General features: G+C 35.9%; 1 protein-coding gene across 23 annotated transcripts in view; it reads left to right on the top strand.

The window, feature by feature from the left end:
- The window catches only part of SORBS2 (sorbin and SH3 domain containing 2), a 152,469-nt gene that overhangs the window by 31,718 nt on the left and 101,475 nt on the right, over nt 1–19,276 (top strand). For 4 of the 23 annotated variants that reach the window (XM_072928277.1, XM_072928280.1, XM_072928286.1 and 1 more), the window contains exon 3: nt 2,898–2,948. The exons of the other annotated variants lie outside the window; for them this stretch is intronic. The gene's annotated coding sequence lies outside the window, so the exon portion shown is untranslated. The remainder of the gene's footprint in view (nt 1–2,897; nt 2,949–19,276) is intronic. 23 annotated transcript variants of the gene reach the window in all.

The raw sequence follows: 19,276 nt of genomic DNA on the forward strand, positions 1-19,276 counted from the left end.
TCATAGCCTTCAATATATCGAATTAGCTAGTTAATCTTTCCACAGTCAAATAAAGGCACTTGGAACTTGCTGTTAGAGGTCTGTTGGATCTCCAAATGTGTAAAATCACCTTTTGCTTCCTACTTCTCTTCTGGGTCCTGCACAGAGCCTTCCAGTGCTGAAAAGGGAAACTGATGGCTGATTTTAGGAATGTTACAGCTCAGGCCCAAAGTAATAGTTTAAAAGTGAGAATAAAACTCATGTAAGACTTGGTTAAAAGCCAGGATATAAAATATGTGTGCATTAAACAAGAAATTTAGATGTTATGGCCTAAAGTCTGGGACATTCTAATGTACTGAAAGATTCTGCTTTTTCCTGTGACAGAAACAGTGTTTAAATATTAGGAGAATTAAAAAAATTTTTGAAAAATCTTCCTTAAAGTGTGTCTTGACTTCAAAGCAGGAAGATTCCTAAAAGCCTACCTGTAATGCAACAGCTGGATGTTAAAAGCTGTATCACCACTTCTTAGTGATACCTCAATAATATGTTCACACAAAACATTTTGCAGTAATGGCTTTGCATTAAAGGAAAGATTCTTTATTAGAATTGAGCAGGTGTACAGTTTAATCTACTCTTTGAACTGGAATTCAATTTTGACTTGAAGGCCAAATTTCTGAAAAGTGCTATTATCAAATACTCTTTTTAAAAACAAATCCAAGACCAACCAAACGAACAAAACCCCAAAGCTTTAGATTTAAAAGGCTGAAAAGCATAACTAGGCAAATATGTCAATTCCTAAAAGTCATAAGGATGCATTGCAAATGGGCTGTCTGAATCATTTTGAACTTTAAGTTCTGTGTAGTTTGTATACGCTGGTGCAAAGGTTGCTATACACTGACCTCTCCACCCCTATCTGGATTTCCCTCTTTTATGTAAATAGATAAACATAAATCCACTGAATTGGAAATAATTGTACAGTTTCTTGCTTTGTAGCAGCTGACTGCATGGTGATTTTCTAGCAAAACACTTAAGTGACAGGCGGCAGGTCAGCATGGTGTTGATCTGTCTTCCTGGGATCTAGGAAGTCTCATCCAAATGACTTAGAGTGCTTAGATTTCTGTAGTGAGATGTGCCAACTCTTTGTAAAACCAAATGATTCATCAAGATTATTTACATTTTTCTAGATAGGTATTAAAATACATATATTAAATAATAAGGAATGGGTAGAACAGCTGAAATTAACAGAGCGCTGACTTTTAATCAGAATTTGAACAAAACCATTACTTCAGATTGAAAATGCCATTATGTTACATAGGTAAGGAGCATGCTTTTATTATATTTTCAGATCTTTGTATTCTTTGGGGACAGGTAGAATGCAAAGTAATAGTGTAACAGTAATGCTCTAATACTTTCAGTCTGTTCTGCTCTTAGCAATAACATTTAAGTGCTTGACCAGAATGTTTGTTTAGAGTTGGAGAGCTGTTTCCAGTTGAAATCTGGGCTCCTTTGAGGATGTCGTTTACACGCCAGGAAACACAACAGAGCAAGTTTGAAAGACCTTTGAGTCAGCTGGTTGAACTACTTATTACAAAATGTTTTTTCATTGAGTTTACTAACTTGTCTGTCGATTATCTGACCAACCAGAGTGGCCTGGACAAAGGCTGTTCATATTCTTAAGGCTTTGAAAGATTTGTGTATGTGTCTGAGCCTTTTGAACTGTCACAAACAGCTCTGCACTTGCAGAATACTTGACTGTTCACTGCTACAAGCTCTGTCTACCTATCGAAAACTCCATGCCAAGATTGCTTGTGTAACCATGCAAATCACTGCCCTGCTATGGGCAAGTGAAATAAAGAAAACCTCAAAGTTCAGTATAAAACCATTGAGTTGAGACAACGGTGGTTGGTTTGGCCCTTCCAGATATAGCTGTGCTACTGACATGAGCTGTGACATGTCAAACCTTAGGCTTTCAGTCACTTCTTTGACAGCTACTTCATTTTATGCTGTTATTGGCAAAGTGTCATTGCCTTTCACACTGGCATCAGTAAAAGTCACTGTGACTATTTTCTGTAGAGCGTTTGCATGTTGTATGCGCATGGTTTTCAATCACAGCAATGTGGTCTATGTGAAGACAGTGAAATGGTTTAGTCCATTTGACACAGGCAATTCTCTGCTGGCAAAGCAGTATCTTCTGAGATGAGACCTTGTGTGTTCCAGTCTGGCCTGGCTTCTTCTGTGTCTGGAATGAGCAAGACATTTACCCTGCTCTCTCTCTGTCACTACAGGTCAGCCCAAGATGTATTTATCAGTTGATGCTAGAATGGGTATTGGTTTTGCACTTCATTCCAAACATTTTTTGTGGAATAAGTACTGGTTGGTTTACTTTTTTTTTTTTCCTAAGCAATATATGAGGCATAATTACATTACAGAATTCAATTGCATATTTGCAAGAAATGTGTTTGACTAATTGTGACTAGGTAAAACTTCACACTAGATTAGCACTCAGTTGGAAGATGCTCACTTAGTGGTAGACTGTGAAGAATTAAGCTGATGTCAAAGACCTCATTTTGAACCTCTCGAACCAGATGTCTTTGGCCTTTTTTAAATAGGCTTATTTCTGATCATAATGATCTGCATGAGAATTATCTGCTTTCTGAATTATATCATCAACTTAGCTATGGATATGAATTTATAGGAAGAGAAAAGAATTACAAGCTATAACAACAACAAAATATTTTTCCTCTATAGTGGACTTAACACTTAATTCAGGGTTAAGACTTAATCTGTTAAAGTGTTATCTTAAAACTTAATTCACTGCTTATCAAATTTTGTCTTTTTGGAATAATTCTGCCTTGATGGCCATGATAAATATAAAACTGCTTTTTTTTTTTTTTTTCTTGCTTCATAATGGATTTCAGACCTTGATGACCTTTGCTGAAAAAACCTTGGCTAGCTGGAGCTATAACAAGGTACAACTTTGTGAGTGCACATGGTAAAGGCTCAGCTGTTTAGATTATATTTACCATTCCACAGATAGGCTAGCTAAAGAAATAGAGGAAATAAAAAATCAGTTATGAGGGTAAAATATAACACTTTAAATAACTTTCCTAAATTTTTTTATAACTAATTATGAACTTGAGCAATATTTTCACTATTAAAATATTCTTACTCAAATGTATGTTGTGTTTTCTCATCTATACTGGAGATGCGTATTGGAACTTTTATACTTTGTCTTGCTCACGCTGAGGGGCTGTGATAGGTCAAACTGGATCTATAAAATTTCCAGTCTAGAGGTAAGTCAGAGTGCCCTGACTTTAGTGATTACTTTGTCTTATTCTCTCAGAACTATTGCTGAATGTTCAGTGACAATTTCAGTCTTTGGATTGCAAGTACATTGCTTTTTGCAATTTAGCTGCAAGTGAGGGCCTGGTTATTGTTCGTGCCTGCCTACTAAGATTCCAGTAAAAATGTTTTCTTGGAACCAAGAAAAATACACTGCTTTAATAAAGAATTTTACCAGAAATGTTACTGCTAGCTTTTTAAAAATGTGGCAGGCCAAGGTCATGCTACAGTCAAACATTCTGTTCATTAATTGCCAGGATACAATTTCAGTGCTCGAAAGGGTGGAGAAATTCTAAAGCTTCAAGACCTTTGGTACAGTCACCTGTTTTTCTCTGGTGATGTTTTCTGCCTGTGGGTTTGAAAGCTTCAGAGTGGCTTTCCAGAGCTGTGTCTTGGAGATCACTGGGACACTACAAGCTGCCACAAAGGTGAGGGAAGGGCAGCTCCCCCAGTGGCTGTGGTGTGGCAGCCACTGCTGTGCCTCAGGATACAGGTGTATCCTCACACATAACCTTGTAGCAATACCAGTAGCCATTCCTATAAATCCATCAGTAGGTGTAAAGGGTAAAGTTTGTTATGTGTGAGGAAAGCCTAATTGAAGGAAAGGAAGGAAGCAGGAAGTTGTCTCAATTTTTTTAATGTTGCAAATAGTTCAGTGATTGTCAAATGGGCAGTTAACTCTATGTGAACACAAGCCCTAAGCCAGCTTCAGTCTTGACTGAATTTACTGTTTTGAAAGTAAGGGGATTTCAGCCTTATGGTAGACAAGCTATTATATCTGAAGGAATTTGTCATATGCTTCAGGGATGCTTGGGTGAATAGAGATGCCGTTGCAAAGTATATTTTGTCAGTGTAAATTCTTGCAGGTGCAACATTCCCATTTTCTGCCTGGCCCTCTATTCCAATTTTTTTTTTCAACAGTATTCCCTTTCACATTGACAAATGCTTAATACTGGGAATTAAATACTCCTTGTGAGGAATTAGTTCTGTGTAGACCAGGCAGTGTACCTGAACTCATTCTGTACTGCTAACACTGCAACTAAATTTCAAATTGCCTTTTAAATTGGATCTTATTTGGTAACTTATTATATTTTCTGTTACGGTATTTTAAAGATTGGGAGTAGCTTTAATGCAGCAATGACACATTTAAAATCAATACTAATTATGAAAAAGATTTTTAAAACTTGTTACTCTTTTGGACTTTGCCCTTGCATTACAAAGCATAGTGTTTGTAACAAATGGAAAGACCATTCTTTGGATATGACATTTTCTTCTGAGAATGACTGATTAATTTATTTTTTTCCCTCTTTCTAATGTCAGAATTTATTTATATACCATAATTCAACTTTGTGGCCATTTCTTAATCTTCTCCTTTTGCTGTTACAAAATAGTATAGCAGTAAGAATATTATTGATGTCAATGTCTAGAGCAATGTAAAGGTTATATAGCTAAGAGCAAAATCTTTTTTTACTGTTTGTTTGAAGCTACAAGTTGCAGAGCATTATAACATTAAAAAAATATAATATCCTGGCAGGAGATGGTATGAGTAGAAATACTAAGACAAACTGTCTTTCAGAATTATTCAGTGCTAGATCACTGTGTAATGCAACTAATGTGGTTAATCAGTTGTCATTCCTTAGCTTCCTTAGTGTGCTAACTCTTTGGAATGATGAAGCCCTTCTGGCCTAGACAGAGGTACTAGTTTTGCAGCTGATACAAAGGTCTCAGATAAGTTTGTCTGACCAGTTACTTTTTTTCAATGGTACAGTTAAGGACATTAGGCAGTGAACTGTTAGTCTGAACCACCTTGCATATGAAGTCCGTATGAATTGCAGGCCAACTATGCTCAAATTTCGAAAGTAATGTTTAAATCAATATAATTTACCTAACTGAAAATGTATATGCAAAAACAGGCATTAGGTTTTGGTCCTAGTTGCAGGATTAGTTATTTATCCCATGTCAAGTGATCAGTAGACCTAACACAGGGAAAGCAGAAATGACAGGGAAAGGAGATGCACCTTTCCTGGTGAAGGCAGAATCCCAGACTGAGCTGAACCGACTTTAGAACTCTGTAACTTGTCTTTGGTAGCCTTTATAGGAAATAGAGGAAAAATAACTGGTTTTTATACAACCTTCAAATGTAATATACCCTAGTAGTTTCAGACCAGTAGTCTTACCTTTGACTATAAAATTGATTATACACGAATGTTTATTTTAAAATTCCTCCAAGATGTACAGTTTAATAGAATCTACTTCCTGGATAGTACAAATTAGATTCCAATAGTGTTTTTAAATAAGTCATACCATTAACTTTTAGAGCAGAAGGGTGATATTAACAAAATGATAACTCTAGCCTTCTAGGGCCATTCCCTGTGACTGCTTTAATGTGTGACAGAACAGTGGTGTCAAAGGGCCAGGCAGGTTCAGATATTTGCCTGTCATTGCCTTCTGAAGAAAGCTTTTTTGGTCTTCTTCAATAGACAGGGATGAAATATGGGGAAATAAACTGTCATCACTAAAAGTTAGCCTGAGTAACTTTACCTTCATACCCCACTGCATGGCCCACATGCACCTTTTTTTTTCTCTGTCTCAGTACAAGCAGCACCAAAGCTGCTTGTACAGGATGAGGTACAGGATTACAGAAAGTCAATAAAAACACACCGAAGTAGAGAAATCTTTTAAATTAACCATATCTTCCCACACTCTTGAGGTGCCCTGTTTTTAATTTTACAGTTATAAATTAAGAGTGACTAAAGTGATTGTATTTAATATGAAGTGCCTTTTTGAGCTGCTCAGGTGAAGTCTGAGTGAACTAATATGACAGAAAAAAACCTGGTCTAGACAGTCATCTTACATCAGTGCACTTGAAAAATTAGTAGACATCTGGTAAGCAATGGGGTATTCATCACAGCAGGTAGCAGGTGACTGTCAGCTTTCCCAGTCCCCTGAGCAGAGATAAGTATCCATTTATGCTTCTGTCTAGGCAACCATATACTCCCCCATATACTAAGTTATTTTAAAGGCTTCTGTTTAATCATAAATGGGACTGTTCTTATGCTCCTCCTTAACAACAAGATTTTAGCTGGATTTTGGATAAAATCCTGAAATATTTATGCAAAACCAGTCTTTGGCTGTATAGTTTCTTTATATATAGCTCACTAACATAATATGTTAGCCATTACTTTCTTAAGAAAAATTCACCCCCATGCTTTCTACCACCCTAAAAAGTAGAATCAGTTAAATATGAGCTTAAAACCACAGATAGTAATGCATTTCAAATCCCAAATTAAATTTTACTATACAGAAAAAACTGGAGAACAAACAGATGCAAATTACTGTTTTGATAATTTTTCACTGGAATTTTAAAAATCAAGAGTGTTCCCAGAATATAAAATATTCATAGCTTATATGGAATTTTCATAATCTCTTACATTGGGTGCATCTGAAGTTTTACTGTACTTTGCCTTGTTCATTAAACATTAAAGTATCTTCATATATTGACTTCAGACTTCATCTTTAACATCAGATACTGGTAATCAGAATTTCTAAAACTTGTACTATGCATGTGGAATTTGCTTATTGATATCTATGATAGTTGCTGCAGCCTTAATCCTGGGGAGTATAGAAACTTTGGATACAATAAGTAGGAAATCTGTCAGGTCCTGCAAGCAGCTAAAAGGCTTAACATAATACAGTAGTAAAGATTGGTCATTAGGAAAAAAATCTTTACAGAAAGAGTGGGCAGGCACTGGAACAAGCTACCCAGGGAAGTGTTAGCATCACCATTCCCGAAGTATTCAAAAAATGTGTCAATGTGTCCCTTGTAGTCATGGTTTAGTGATGAACACAGTGGTGCAAGGTTAATGGTTGGGCTCAACAATCTCAGAGATCTTTTCCAAACATAATGGTTCTGTGATAATAAGGATTCTAAAATAAAGGAATTCCTCCACTCTTGTTCTAGCTTTTTCCTTAAATTCTCAATAGAACAGTATCCATGATGATTAGCATCCCATCAGGATCTCAGCTGTATCTAGCAAGAGGGAATAGACTAGGATTTCACTGTGGAATTTGCACGTTAGTAGTTATTTTGAAGGGGTTTTTTTGTAGTGAAAACTAGCTTTACTTTTCAATTTTGAGAAGAAAAAAGAAAACTTCGAACTCTGTCACAGAGACACCTTATGAATATCCTATGGGCAAGAACTCTTTTTATGTGTTTTGGTCTATAAACACTTGGATTGTTGTCTAAGAGATGGTCTCCGCCACTGTCTTAAAAGAAGTCTCGCAAAATTAGATTAATCTTTTGATAGTTCTTGTATCTTAAAGGCTAAAAATTAATTACATGCCTCTCTTATTCATATTGGTTTTATGAGTACAAATAACTAGTAATTTCTTTTTAATTTCAATACCTCATTTCATGTGTCAACAGCAGCGCTACTGATGTTTTCACAGCTTCTACCTTATGAACTCCTTTTTATTAGAGAGTACATTTTCAGATTGTTTCCATTTATTAGCAAAATACCTTCCTGTATGAATTTAGGTGGTTATGTTGTTGTTCTGAGCTCTTTTTCTTAACAGAATTCACAATTCTGAAAGCTATACTACATCTTACATGTGTACTCCTATTGCAATCAAGCTGCTTAGACACAGAACTACCTTATTCCCTGTGCACAAGGAGACAAATGCATCTGGATTCTCCTATGCTATGCAAGCTAGCCTAACATTAATCCATGTCCAGAATTTCTGTCAGAAGATTATCAGCAAAACCAACAATGCACTTACTTAGATTATTATTTAAAAAACGGTCTGTCTAGGAAAATGAAGTAGTGAGGTAGATGGTGCCATTAAATATTTTTTTACTGTCAGTTAGAAAGGTACAGGTATTCCTGGAGAGAACTATAGTGAAGACTTCAAATTCTGCTGGAAACTGGCAGTACTCAAGTGATATGGAAACTTGAAACCTTTTGTATTAACTCTTCAAAGAAATGTAAACTCTTCACAAATCAGGTCATAATGATAATATGCATTCAGGCTTGGGGCAGATGTACAGTAGAACTTCAAAAGCATTGAAACCTGTAACTCAAACCATTACAATGAGCAAAGATCCTCCTTAGAAAGGGACTGAGAGTCCTGGGAAGTAACATTTTGAAAATTATACACCTGAAATTCAGTATTTCCTCAAGACTTGTGTTGGATCCACTGAACTTTAGGCTCTTCACTAATGTACCAGAATTGGGATTCCATATGGAGCAAACAGCAGCTCGCTCAGAAGAAAATTTGGTCTGGAATAGGTTTAGTCACTCCTTGAAAGTACTCATATGCTTTGCTCATGTAAATATGAGTTCCAAAAGAAATTATTCCGCTTTAAGTAAATGCAGTGATTCTAGCCCTTTAGTCTCTCTTGCCATCTCTTCTCACTTTATGCACAAGTGTTTATGTGTCATGAAGTCTCACTTCTGTATCTCCTAAAAATTTCAACTTTGACTAAATTTGAAATATCTTCCCAAAACTTGAAAAGACATTCTAGTTGTCCCCAAATCAGAAAGTAGGTTAGCTCCAGGTACAGTATTTCATTTTAATTCCTTATAAAATTTATATTTTGAAGTTTTTTACTGTCTTGGCTTAAATAGCTGATACTGTCAATACTGCTGAAATGTAGTGTTCCTGCAACTGCTAAATTGCATGCATTAAAATAAATTAGGATTCCTGCAGGTGTCTGATGAAACTATTTAGAATGTTTAGTTTAAACTAGTTCTAAGCACCCTGCCAGTATTACTTTATGTAAGTGATTAAGATTGTAATTTTCATTTATAGGCTCAGCTTGAGGGAGGAATAGTTGCCTCTGCCATTCTTTCTTGCATGGCTGGAGGAAAACCTGTGAAATACGTCCTCTTGGAAGAGACTGAGTCCCCAGAAATCAGTTTTCTTGGGCAGCACCAGAATTTACAGAAGCATATGCTATGTTTCCCTTGGCATGATACAACTATGGAGCATGTCTCGGGGGAGACATTTTATCTAGGCAAGCATGCAAATCCCTTCTGTGCAGAGGCCACCAATTAGTGCCAAATAAGGTAGCAGTTTATTTTTCTGATAACTAGTAAATAAGCTCATTCCACGCTCTGAAAAACTGTGAGTACTTCTAAGTGAAGGAGGTAAGAGTAGTTGTTTAAAATGAGAAATTCTTAACCTGAGTGTGAGGTGTAAAATAACAACAAAGGAATTACTGTGAAATTAGCTTAGTACATGACAGAATAATTTATTTGGAATATATTTGACTTTAGTGTGCCAGTGCCATCCATGGGAGATGTTCAAAACAGTATCTTAAGATTTCTTTTGACAGAAGAAAGACCTTGGAATTCTTTTCTCCACTGCTATGTCTAACAAGCAGTGCTGGCCACCCTAAATCCTGTGTGCATGGCTTGGTTGAATGAGCTTTGTCTTCCTAATGGTAACCTTCCTACACCTAAGGGATAAAAAGCCAATTTTGACAAAGCTGAAATAAGGTTTTTAATTAAAAAAAAAAAAAACATGCAAACAAAAAATAGTTGCTGAATGTGCTGGTTTTAAAGAAAATTTAAAAATTCTTTTATGCAGTGGTAGAAATGTTTCAAAAGGTGACCTCCCTAATATTGTGATAGAACAGAACACTGAAAATTGCAAGTGAACAAAAAATAAACATGCAAAGTCCAACTTTTCTTCCTTATTTAAAGGAAACAAACTGACAAAACACCTTAAAATAACAAGCTATCTCCTCAGTTGTAAATGTGTAATCAAGTATAGAATATGTTGCTGATTCTTTTTATGTATGAATAGACTTCCAGTGGCTTTGGAGTCCTGAGTGGCTTTTTTCATTATCAGCAGATTTTTGGTGACAGGAATGTATCTAATTTAGTTATCTGGGAAGCAACACAGTTTGAATAACCAGCTTTCCACTTTTAGAATCTCTTGATAGAGAAGACACAGTTTTTCCGTGTTCACTCATCTTTGAGCAGAATTCACACCAGGTTGTCAGAATTTTGCTTTTAAATCAAGTATTTTGCTAAAAAAAGACTTGATCTGCAGCACCATCTCAGAAGCAGAGAAAATCATTAGGTTTAATTAGGATCAAATATTTGTTAAGCACTGGTAGATGAATTGAGTCTATTCAATAATAGATAAATTGTTTTTGGGTAATTTGCTGTAGTAGTAACACATGAAGCATGCATGATTGAATAAATCTGCACAGAGATCTTTTTTCTTATGAGTTGCTTTTCTGTAGAGTAGCAGTTTTATTTACGTAGTGTATGATTTTTCCATCATTTTTAGAAATTTATTTTGAAGCCTCACATGTTAAATTGATATGTTAAGGTTCCTAAAGGTATTATATCTCCTCATACATTCTTAAGTATCATTTTTAACTTGTAACAAATGCAAGTATGCGAAAATTGGTAAGTGACATGATGAGAAACCCTTTAAGAGTTTTTGTAAGGCATTTTTAGTGTCTGAGTATACTATTCTGTGATAATGTAACAAACAAGAACGCAGGTAAGAAAACTGAAAATGAATTATAGCCTAGACTTTTTGCATTAGAGCCTTTTGACTAAATTCTGGGCCTGACAATGAGACATATTTCTTCTTTATTTACTGGAAATCTGTCACTATTGAGAATAAAAAACTTAATTCTATAGCTTTAAAGTGCAACCTTGAATTTTTACAACATTCTTACTAAGGACTTTCTTACTGAGGTCTACAGTTATGATTTGGGTTCAGAGTTGTCTAATTTTAAAGCTACAGTGCTTTATTTTGCCTTTAGTAGAAACAGATAGGTAAAACCAAATGTAAATGCACAAGATGGTGTGGATAAGCTGAATGGAGGAAATAATTCAACTAGCAGTGGTCTGGACTTATTTATCAGCTGTATAACCTCTAGGTGGGTGCAAAAGCTTTACCTATGTTACAAGATTTCAGAAGGAAGAATGACAATCAATTTTTTCTTGAATCTCAATTCTAGACTAGTTTATCAAGATTCATAGCAGTAAGCAGTGCTGATAGGGTAATCTGACTTATTTTTAGAAAAAAAATTTGAAATTAGGGTTGACCTTTTCCAAAAACCAAGAAGCACTGCTCAAAGGGAGTTCATTTCTGCACTTAGTCTCTAAACCCCAAAGAAATTATCTTTGCAAACTACTGAAGATAAAATTAAGCACTGTAGCCTGTGGCACCTCCTTCAAAGCTTTAAATGTAAATGTAAGGCTTGGAATTAGGTCAACCATTTTCTGGATATATTTTTCTAATAGTGCTTAGTGTAGTACTGAAACTGTAGAAAGCAATAGTTTCTGGCTTTCTAAAATTGTCAAGGAGCAGTGGAAGGAAAAGGTTGTTTAAGTGTAGCCTCATTGCTTTGAGTGCAGCATGTTGATGGCATTTCAGTTCCAGTCTCTTAGTTGTCATTAAAAAATGTGATGGAATAGTTTTATCCTTGCTAGTAAAGTGATGAGTTTGAAAATGGGGGGATCCACACATGAAAGACACTAAAGTGCTGGGCTAAGATCTCTGGGTAACATCTTTGTTTGTCAACAGCCCATACTGGTCAGTGATGGCCCCAGCAGTAGCCACCAGCATTTAAGTAACAAGTGAGAAAAGACTGCAGTTTCTAAGGTTTAGTAAGGGCATTGTAACGTAATTGCTGTCCTTGGATGGACCAATGCACACAAAAACCCTGAGATCATTCTGTCTGGGGAAATGTTTTATTCAGTGTCACAGCAGCCAAGCTCTTTGCACTGAGGTCCCTCAAATGCATGGGGTCTGGCAACTGATTCTGCACAGGGACAAGCGTAGTACTTGCTGAAGGTGATTGTAAACAAGCCACAACAAAAGTGCTGGCAATGTTAAGCCACTGAGGATTCTTTTTTAATTGGGTGTTCCAAAATGGTCAAGAAACCCCAACTCAAGTTTTTGCATAGTGCCTTTTGTCCCCTTGTGTCTGATTCCTGAGTGCTTTCCAGTTAATTGTATTAACTTGCTCCTACTGAGATGAGCACAGTTGGTTAAAGAACACCAAGGTCGTGTGTTCAATGCCCATATGGGCCATTCGTTTAGGAGCTGGAGTCAATGATTCTTCTGGGTCTTTTCTAATTCAGAATATTCTGTAAACTTCTGTAGGTGTAATGAAGATGTCCTCAGAACTAAACCTGGTCAAATAGGTACTTCTTAAAAATATAGGCAATTTTTTGGTGGCTGTTGAAGAAAAGGTATTTCCGTAAAGTGTTCTGTCACCGGATGGAAATGTTTTTATTAAGTTTTATACAAATATTATTCTACTCAGCAAACTCTACCTGAGATGTATACAGCAGATGTATACTTCGTAACTTAGCAGTGATGCCGCTCAAAACAGGGTTTGTGAGTTTCTCTAGGAGTCAAAAAAGAAAATGCAGAAGCTGCATGAGTTTTGGTAATAAGGGCAGATATATGTGTTTGAGGATAGCATTTGCGTAATACAAACCAGCAGTTACTCTGAAGCGTGCCACTTCCTCCAAGCCTAGGCAAATATTTCATGGTTTCTGGTGTCATAACTCAGGATTTACTTTTACAGCCAAAAAGCATATATGTGTGCAGAAACAGGAATTTATTGTTAGTCTGTCAGTGTTATAAGTTCAGTCAAAACAGACCAGTGTAAAGCCTGTTACTTTTTAGTGGTAATGGCAAGAACTCCATTTACTGGGCTATTCTGGGCTTAGCAACAGAAGCATAGAAGTTTGAAGTTTCCTGTGGCCTGTCTACCATCTTTGGTTTTCGAATGAAGGTGATGCCTCAAATCTTAGAGGTTTTTGTGTGCATCTGGAATCTCCTCCTATTTGAGTTGTTTGCTGCCCAATGCTGTCTACAGCCAGATTTACCTTCTGTTTCATGTTTACAGCATGAGTCTAATAAGAGTTTTTCTGTGTCATTTATGTTGGTTAGCAGTTTTCTAATTTCTTCTAGTGAACACTTGGTTATGAGGCCTCCAATTCTCTAGTCAATGGTTTTGGAAACAGTTTCTTTCTAATTAAGCTTTCAATTGAAATTTCTTTGTAGTACATTGCAATTGCTGTGATCAGAGAGATGATCTGTAGGATGATCTCTAGTAATTCAAAGGAAGTTTAGTTACAGACTTATACACTTCATACATGGCATCTTGTAATTAGATTTTGTTGCCCTGACCTTTAAAGAGAATGTGAGCAATCTGCAGTTTTTACCAAGGAAAAAAAAAATCACAAAATAGTGTCAGAAGAGTACTTGAGTACTTTTAAGTAGAATTATTTACAGGTGGATAACACCGAGTCTGTTATTATAGTGAAAGTGCCCTTTAGTAGATAATAGTTATAAGTATTTTGTAACTGTTAAAACAATATATATTATACACTGGAACTGCATAGTCTGTCAAAAAAATACTTTATGTCTTGTTTAAAATGAAGAGAAAATAGTCTTTTCCATGTTTGTGAACATACCTTTCTGCCTTCTTTGTGGGAAGTAAATGCATTAAAGTTTCTGGCATTACAGTTTCTGGCATTGCAGCTCTAGTACCAGAAAAATGTGAGAACTAAGACCTCTGTAAAACCAAAAGCAGATGTATCAATTTTTTCTGCAAGAATGTCTTGTCCATTAGAAATATGGACTTAATATCCTGACTACCCAACAGCTGCTGTTTAAAAACTCCACTCTGTAGACAGCAGCTGAATGACTCACTCTGTAGACCGGATTGGAATAAGCATCTGAGAGTGATAGCTGGAAGGCAACACTCATGACAGCTGGACCAGTGACTATAGACACTCATGCCTAGTGTTGTGCGAAGACCAGCACTTGAGATCCTGGTGAGTAGATAGGGAGCATGGAAGGGTACACAGGAGGCATTTTCAAATAGGGTCTGTAATTATACGCACCATTTCATGTATGTGATACTAATTGCATACATAATTTCTGGCATGCTGGCCCGCATGTTTACCCAACTATGGAATTTACATGTGACTTTTCTTTGTGCCTATGCAAATTTTGTCACTTATTTTCACATGCAGTCATCTGAAAATATGAGGACACGCTGCTGTATTGCATCAGGGTGTACTCATCTGTGGGCTGACTCAAGGCCATCCCAAAATCATCCCCAGCACTTCTAGTCTGGAGAGAATATGTGTTTTGGTTATGAAAGAAATTATTGGGCAAAATATTTAGTGTGATCAAATCACAGATTTTTAAATTACTGTGTTTTCTCAGCTCTTCTGTATTCCATAAAGTGTATGTCAGATGCTGCATTGATTTAAAGCAGATTGCTCATGTAGGTATTAGTAATGCTCTGTACAATTCAATGTGGCTAATGAAGCACTGCATGCTATCTTCGGGGCTATAACTATGGCTTGGAATAAAAATATGACCTTGACATTCTTTGAGCTGCACAATGAGCTGGTCGATAGGAAATGACTACAGTTTGTTATTCTATATGGTCACAGAGTAAATGCACATGATGTTCCCAAACGCAAAGAGAAGTAAAAGCTGAAAAGGAAAGTGACTTACCGCTCTTAATATGTCCAAGTGAACTGTACATTTCCATTTCCTGTTGTACAAAATATCCTTTGTTGACAAGCAATGTTTACACTGAGGTGATTGGACACTTTTCAAGTAATTAGTGGAACAGATGCAATAATATGATAGGTATTCTAGTAAGACATGATTCAGATACAGCTCATTGAAATGCCTTTTATCCTTGTGGGATAATTTCCTGGCCATCTCAAAGAAGGTTGCTTCAAATTTGGGGGAAAAAAGTAACTTTGATGTTAAAAATTGAGGCCTATATATGTAATATATATGCTTATGTTCATAACTACAGTAAACAATAGGAGCAACTTTGGAGTTGTGCATTAACTTTTCATTTCTATTTTTCATGAGAAATTGCTGACTCATTGTAAAACTTTAAATCTGAAATTATCTTTTTTCCAAGTTCAGTTCCAAGATACTTTTGCAAATTATATGGAAAGTTTTAAAATAAAATGTATTGAACTTCTGAAGTATGTCTCTGTTCCTAGAATGACAAGGATTTAATACATTAATTTTAATAATACATTTAATACGTGCAATTTTAAATAAAATTATTGACACCACACTCCAGTTTATAGTTGAAATAACATTAAATTCTTAGCAGTCAAAAATTATGTAGTTCAGAAGTTAAAAACAATAAAATTAAAAAAAACCCTTGCCTTCATTTATGTGCCTCCCTTCACTTTGTGTCAATGGCTATGATTTTTATATTTTCAATCTAGATCAGTCAAAGAAAAAAAAAATTCAGCTATTATTTTCTCTATGTGTCTCTTGTTCCCATTTTCAGAATTGGATGTGTACTTGGACCTTAGCTGTGCTGTTGAGATTGTGGAGCTTGTTACAGTAATAGAAAATGACTGTTACTTTTGCTGCTGTATATTATTATTGTTATTATTATTTTACTTATTTTTTATTTCTCACTGCCTTCTGGATATATACTGTAGGTTTGTACTTTTTCTTGGCAGATGTTGGCTTTAACTCTTCTGCCTAGCTTGGATGCACATGAGGGGTGCTCAGGAACGATGTTGAGCATGTTTGTTGCTTTCCCAGAGAGTGCTACTGCAACAGAGCTCTACCAAGGCTTTTATTATGCTCTTTTTGCATCCTATTATGTGAACTGAAGCTCTTAAATGTTTCCTGATCTCAGTAGGCCAAAACATATATACGAATCAAGCCAAAATGTCTACAGGCCTGGCCCCTTCATCAGCTCTTTGCCCAGTCATAATTTTTTGTTTTAGGGCTTCATTGCCCTTTTCTAACTATCTGTCTTTTCCAGTTGCTGATTTCTTTTATTCTTTAGCAAACTTTTTACTCCTACTCGTCTTTCTGAGATCACATTTTCTGGAAAAAGCAATGGAAAGTGAGTCTTACTCATATCACCAGTTCATCAGGTGATCTGTTACTTTCACATTATGCATCACGTTATTCATCACAATATTCAACACTCTCAGCATTTTAGAGGCAAAGTGAGGTTAGTCCTGGGTTTAACCATACCCAGAGATTTGGATGCTGTTGTGTACGTGGAAGCCATCAGGTGCTAGTGATTGTGTGTTGTTCCTGTTCTGGAAGATATGAAGCATGTCAATTCATTCTGTACTGTAAAAGTGTTAAAGCTAAGTGTTAAAGCAAATTTAGAGTTCAGAACTGTATCCAGAGATCTCCTGAAGGAAACTGGAGAGTTTAGTTTCTTTGCTCTGATGCTATGGTATATGTGGCTTCTTTGTCTTCTGAACACCAGATTTATTTTAGTAGGTAAATCATGACCTTGGTCCTGATCTTTCCTGCTAGTCTGATGTTGGTATGCTGTATGGTGATTTATTATACTGTTTATATGCACATTTCTTTTGTAAAATGTTTATAAATGTTTTATGTACTTGTAGTTGCTGTGTTCACATAGAGGCAGCAGTCATATAGTTAACTACAGTGGATATTGCATATAGTTAAACACAGCCTGGTTTCATTTATAAGTTCAAAGGAGTCCAAATTAAAAAAAGCTAAGATGAGATCTTGCTGTTAACGAATCCATGGAATCATCCAGCAGAGTTTGTTTGCATTGTCACACATTTTGGTGTTTCTGCTTTATGCAGGGAGATGTATCATTTTTGTTTGCTTCAAGAAGTCATGCAGTGTGCGAAGATCAATGAGCTGCAGATTTAGATTGTTTTAGAAACACTTGTCTAAATTCATAGCTTTGCTTTTGATGCTACAAGCTTAATAGAGAATTTGGCTAGATGTTGAACATCTGCATCATTAGCCTTAACAAAAAATGTAAATGAAGAGAAAAAGGAGCTCTACAATTTAGCTGTGACGCATTTGCATGCTTTCTCCTCTTAGGTTGCTCTGACTGTTTAGGGTGCAGAGACACACTTCCCTGAGTGACATAGGAGAAATTGCTTCCAAAACTTCATACAGCCAGGATCCAAGTTAGAATTTACTTCAGTTTAGAAACTCAGACTCTTCTGTATACTATAGGGAACCTAGATAGGACACTGAGTTTGAAATCTCTGGAATTGCTTCAGGGCCCGTGGAAGTGTATGTGCAATGAGTGTATGTTTGATAACTCAAACAAGCAATGCTGAAATGTGCTAATTCTAGAACAGACATGTAAATGTGGCACTATACATGAGCTAGAAAGATGTGTGTGGGGAAAATGTTGGACCCTTGCTCCTCTTAGGATTAAATTATCTTTTGTGCTGTACTATGCTTTAGAAACCTGGAAGTATGGAATGATGCCAGCTTGGGATCTTGAAGCAATAGCAATTTAATTTTATAAACATAAACTTAGCTGGATATACTAAACTCAGCAGTATGATTATTATATGTCTGGGTTCTTCAGTTGGCTTGGGATCCCAGTCTAAAGATTGTGTCCTAATTCTGTGTTTACATGCATGGTCTCCCTGGAAATTCTGCAAGAAATTGGATAGCAGTGTTGGCATTCATACATACATCTCTTGTTAAGGAGAATTTACTTGTGCACGCTCTGTCTCATTAACAGATATCATTATACCTAAGTTACTATTAGTAAAAGTTTAGTGAAATATTTGTCTGTAAAGTATTTGTTGGCAGTTGTGTTCTGAATTTGATTTTACTCAGCAAGAGATTTACCGTAGTCTGTGTAGTTGTTCCCCTTGGTTTCTCTCCCAAGCACATCTGCTATTCATGACATTCATCACTTATAGAATGCAGCACCAAAGGAAGAGATATAAGAGCTCAAGTCACACATCCCATTTTTTTAAAAGCTGACACACAAGAAAATGTTTATTTCTTACCTTTATAAGTATTTTTATTTTTAAAAATTAATAATAACTTTCAGTTTCATTTCTCTTCTTTGAGCAGCAAGTGAAATACTTGTTTGGAATATAAAAATACTAAATATATAGAATGAGCTTTGTTTATGTGCATTGTTCCCACAAATATATGATGCCTTCATCTTGTTCTCTCGAGGACTGAGTTTTCCATCATCTATATTTTATTAGTGTTGTTACTTAACCCATTGCAAAGGGTAAAGAGGAGGATGGGAAGGTGTCTGTTCTTGTAGCCATCAAGATGCTTTCTCCTCTCCTGAAATGTTTACCGCTAACATTTTGTAATTCAAAATAGCAGTCAACATACAGTTAATGGCATTTAAATATATAATGAGCAATTCTTATATGTAGAATAGAAAGGACAAATTAAGAGGCTGGATTAAAGTGATTGTATCAACAAAATCTGGTGTTAGGGAATTTTTCAAAGGCAGAGAATATTAAATCTTAGCAAGCCATGCCTGTTCAGCCCTAAGGTTTTGTCACCTTGTCACTGATGATGTGAGTTTCTTGGTATTGCTGACACTTTGTATGTGAAATAAGGTGGGGGTAGGTTCTGAAGAAAATGTTTGGGGTTTTTCTGTCAGCTCTTCAAGTGAACGAGGCACCCTTATCTAGACCTGCTGTCTTCTTTTCCTATTATCATATACTTTCATATACTTTATAATGCAGAAGTGAGGCAAAACCATGCAAACCAGTAACAAAGGGCTTTGTGTTTGAAGGTGCTGGGAAAAATACCCTAACAAAGGAGTCTTTGCAACATTTAATATAATTTTTCTTTATTTCACTGTGTATGTTAAATTATTAATGTCTAAAACTACTGCTAGTAGTTTTTTCATCAGTAGAGAATTGCTATATACACAAATAATCTGGCTTTAGAAACTATTTATTTGGCTGTTCCTTGTGTCAAATGTTTGATAGCATTAAAATAAATCAATAATTTTTTTATGCGTAACATTTTTATTATTTGGAGAGAAAGAATTTTACCCTTCTGGATTCAGAGGTGAATAGATTTGGTTTAGGTTTTTCAGTTGCTCCATTTTGCAGTAGCTGCAGTTTTTTTCAATATTAACATAATTTAATCTTTACCGTAAGGCATGATCAGTAATGCA

This window comes from Taeniopygia guttata, chromosome 4 (assembly GCF_048771995.1).
Source record: "Taeniopygia guttata chromosome 4, bTaeGut7.mat, whole genome shotgun sequence".
NCBI lineage: Eukaryota > Metazoa > Chordata > Aves > Passeriformes > Estrildidae > Taeniopygia > Taeniopygia guttata.